This window comes from Carassius carassius, chromosome 10 (genome assembly GCF_963082965.1).
Source record: "Carassius carassius chromosome 10, fCarCar2.1, whole genome shotgun sequence".
Lineage (NCBI taxonomy): Eukaryota > Metazoa > Chordata > Actinopteri > Cypriniformes > Cyprinidae > Carassius > Carassius carassius.
The window spans coordinates 28663216-28667950 of record NC_081764.1 but is presented as its reverse complement, the minus strand read 5'-3'; the positions used below and the strand labels follow the sequence as shown (position 1 = coordinate 28667950).

General features: G+C 38.9%; 1 pseudogene; it reads right to left on the bottom strand.

Moving 5' to 3' along the window:
* Positions 1-83: 83 nt before the first annotated feature.
* Positions 84-2276, bottom strand: LOC132151430 (dynein axonemal heavy chain 11-like; annotated as a pseudogene).
* Between the last annotated feature and the right edge of the window lie 2459 nt (positions 2277-4735).

Genomic DNA, 4735 nt, shown 5'->3' with positions numbered 1-4735 from the left:
TCTGTTCAAGCTCTTGGACTCTCTTGCGTAGGATGCTCAGCAGAGGAAAGAGATCACTTATCAGGCCCAAGAACATTGGCATGTCAAAAATACATCACATCTACACTGAGATCACTGCTGAGTGATCGGCCTAGGTCTTTGTTGGTTTCAGTCTTGCCAGTTCCAGCAGGACCATAGGTTGCACCAATCATGATGAGGTGAAGAGATTGAGTCAGAGTGATGTAGCATCTGCAGATTCAATAATCAGCATAGTCAATTAGCATCAGTAACCAGCAGAAATCTCATCAGTAACTTTGTGTGACACTGACCGGTCTGTTGGCATTCCCTAGATACTCATATGAGAACTGAAATTGTGCATCACAGATGTTGATGTAAAAAGTGCTTCTGCTTCTCATCCCATCAATGCCTTAACTGCAAAAGCCACGCAAACACCTGTCAACTGGTTACCTAGGTCATTATGACGTTGTGACGGGAGGAGCACAAGACAGACACAGTGGGCGTGGCGTCAGGCCTCGGAGAGGCTTTTATTAACAGAAAATCAAATAAAACAGGGGCCACTTTTATCCCCTTTTATTATGATTTTCTGTTAATAAAAGCCTCTCCGAGGCCTGACGCCACGCCCACTGTGTCTGTCTTGTGCTCCTCCTGTCACAACGTCTTCATATTTCCTCTTTGAGAACCCTTATTTTAGGCAACAGAATACAGACTTATTGGTCTGATTTGCTACTGAGATATTAGTTTAGTGACTACATCACGAGCATTAACATCAGTAGTGTAGATGGTCATGATCTTCTTTCAACCTCTAGGGATGAGGTCACCCAGTAGCATGTTTATCAGAGAATTCAGCTGACTGATCTACATTTTCTCAGCTATCAACATGAAGTAAATGAGTAAGTGTTTTTATATTTTTATTTATCTGTTTTCGGTTGTAGTCTTTCAAGGCAGTCATAAAACCCTCCTCCACCCTCTCAAAGGCAATGCCCACGTGTGTTGCCCACCAAATTTGACTGCCAGTCAGTGCTACCTGCACCAAACATATATAAATGGACAAATGTTTGAAATGATTCTTAAAGGTGCTGTATGTAGGTTTTTGACTGTACTACAGCATAAAAGTACCATAATATGTTTGCAGATATTTAAGGAAACATGCTAAGTTAACATACTTGTTTATCTGAAAACAAAACAAAAAATACTACAGTCAGTTATTGTAACATAATTCCTTAAAAAGTTGCATTTAACTTTTCCCTTTTCTTAATTTTCCAGTATGACAAAAGTATTCAAGTATTATAAACTTATGTAAAAAGAAAAAGTAAAAAGTGTAAAAAGAATCCACTCAGTAAAATTCAATCATTTGGGAATCCAACCACAGTGGCTGGACTGCATGTTTTTTTCTTCACTAAAATGCAATGGAATTACACCACACTGATGCAGAAATATGTTTCATGCTGCACAAATAGTATTTTAGTGCCAAACTGAGCTGACTGAAATTGAACTGCACTACATTGATCTGACTTTAAAATCATGCAGAACCGAACCAAACCGGAACTAGACTGATCTGAACTGATCATAACCACACTTAACTGATTTGAACTGAACTGAATTGAGCTAAACTGATCAGAACTGAACTGGATTTAATCAAACTAATTGGAATTAGAATTAGACTACTTTAAACTGATCATCGCCAAAAAAAAATTGATCTGATCTGAACAGAACCAAACTGGCCTGAACAAAGTAAACGTTTATTTATGCAGACTGGAACTGCTAAACCCAGCTGACTGATACAGGAAGATACCTGGTTGTCATCCAGGGTTTCAACGAGGTTTTCATCAGCTTTGAGCAGAGGTGTTCCGGTACTTGTGTATGTCTCATATGACAGAGACATCATGGACCATGTCTGCTGAATCTCAACCAGAATTTGCACACACAACAGATACATTTTATTGGGACCTGAAATGCCTCAAAAAGTTTCTCAGAAATGCTTTCAGTCTGCTTCCTGTACCTTATCAATTCCCATCTCTTTGACTGCTTTGTCCACAATGTTCTTCACTTCCTCCTCCGCATGGTGGAGCTGCAGCTCTAAGAGATCACCAAGTGTGGTGTTCTAATCCATCACAAAACTCAATTACAAGGAAAGAGAGAGGGATTCCTCAATTACACACATGATGTTTTTTCCACTATTCTGTTCATCACTCAGGTGTGTGCTTCGTGTTTAATAGCTAACCGAAATACTCCAACATAACAACACTGTCAGAAATAGGGATACAGTAGGGGTCCATTTCTGTCCCCCAAGGTACAATCTACACTAATGTACCCCATAAGGCTTATTAAAGGACCTCAAGGTACATATATGTTCCCAAGCATTAAAAAGTACATATATGTACCATTTCTTTTAAAGTTTAAGGTACAATATCAAGAGCCAGCCCTGACTGGCTGCTTGATTTTCAAATTACAAGAATGTCCAGTTGGCGGTCTTTCTTTTGACGGAGACGAAGTCATAGCATGGTTCTTACAGGGCTTTCAGTAAAATCAGCAGTGTAATAGTTGCAGTGTTAAAAGTCATTAATTGCCAAAGAGTTGAATTAAAAATCTACAGTGTTAAATAGTAATCATGTTCCTGTTATATGGTGTAATTTCACTTTTACACTAAAAGTGCGGAATAAAAAAAAACGCAGAATTGTCTGGACTCCGCCCCTCAGTAACTGCTGCCTCGCGAGGCGACGACGACATTCTTTCCTCGAGCGACCGAGACGGTAAGTTGGATTGCTTTTCCCTTGATAAAAGTACATTGGAAAAACATTTTTGTTGATAATTTTACTCAAAATATGATTGTTGGTGAACACATTTAGAAATTACTAACTGCAAGTGTTGTTGTCAGGTTTAATGATGATCATGAGGTGCAGAGATGTAAGTTACAGAACCGTTAAAGTTTCTCATCATTCGGTTTCCTCAAAAAAGGTGATTAACGTTATGTGTAAAATAACTTTTTGGAATGTGCTTACAATGTAAATCATTTATGCTTTACGCTTCTTTCATTTTTGTTCGCCGACACGTCCTCTCGCCTCTGTTCCCGCCAAGGCCTGGGTTTAACGTAACTGTTACTGTAGTCTGGCGCGGAAGACCGAGGCAGCTAACTTTATATTCGGTAGGCTTTCTATTCAAATGAGAAAATTCATCAAATGGTAAATGTATTTGTTTTTGAAAGCGTTGAGTGCTGCATTTTATTATGCGCTAATAGCATTCGTTTTTCTGACTTATAACACCGTGTTGAAGTGTCTGTCTCGCCGCTGCAGGTGTGTAGTCTTTCTGCAGCCAGAGCTGCTATAACGCGGAACATTTACCCGTCATTTGATGGACGTTATCTAAAACAAAACTCTAAAGGAAAACTCTAATACTAACGTTATCTAATGCAAGACTAGAGCACGTTTAAAAACTTCTATTCGCCACTGTCTTGCGTTGCTTGTTCTCAGCACTGAATATCTGTCTGTCATTTCATATCTGCGTCAAGACACAAACGCGCTATCATCAAGTTTTTCTTAAGACAAGTAATGTTACGTTTATGCAAGTATCGTGAAACTACGCGCAGCCCCGCAAGTGACCTGTAGGAGAAAAAAATACAGTCCGTGGCGACGGTTTGCAATCCATCCAGTATAATTAGGGGTAATCACAATTGTTTTACCACATTTACTTATTTAAATTACTGAAATAATTGTTTTTTTTTAATCCTTTTTCAATAGAATTGGCTCAGACTTCTGCAGTGTCAAGTGAAGGAAGCTCCTGTGAGTCTGATGACTCTTATGGAGGGATTATTTGGTCAGATTATAAACTAAAAGTCTAAATAATGAAAAGTCTTAAACCAAAACTAAAAATCTAAATTTGAAACTTAAAGTCCAAGTAGAAAATTAATTTGGTATTTAGGATTGGACATTTGGTATTTAGGATAGGGCATTTTGTATTTAGGCTTGGGCATTTGGTCATTTAGCCATTTAGGATTTAGGATTGGGCATTTGGGGATTTAGGATTGGGAACTTGGTATTTAGGATTGGGGATTTAATCATTAAGCCATTTAGGATTGGGGATTTAGGATTGGGCATTTGAGGATTGAGGCATGTATGCAAATTAGGAGGCGTGGCCCAAATACTGGAGGCTGGGTTTGAAATGGCTGGTGCGCAGAGGCACCTTATGGACAGCAGAGGGAGCTCCCAGTGCTAAGGAGCACACTGTAATGAAAGTAATGTAATTCTGTTTCTGTTTTGAAACAGAGCGAGTGAGTGGCTTTAGCGAGGACTGTGTGACAACTTCAACTTAATGACAGCTTTGTAACATTTGTGGCCTCAAACACAAAGTCACCAGTGAAAGGAGTGCTATCGGTCTGACGACGAGAAAGCAGCAGATAAGATGCTAACATTAGCTACTAGTTATATAAGCTGATGTTAACATGCTTTAGTAGGGTATTATTATATTGGGACATGCTGTTTTGTTTTTTAAACTGCGGTTAACCCCTCTGACATTAGTAGATACACTCCTTTCACATTGCCACTAGATGGTCTTGTTTCTGTGTTTTTTTTTTTGCTATATAGCCTATATATATTTTATAAAGATTGTGAGAGAAAAGAAATTAGGCTTGTTCGACTTGAACCGGCGCTGCACACTGCAAGAACGATCGGTTTATGACATTAAAGTACTGTGAGAGCGATTCAAAAGCATAAGGAGCGTCTACTCTCTTTGATGTCATATG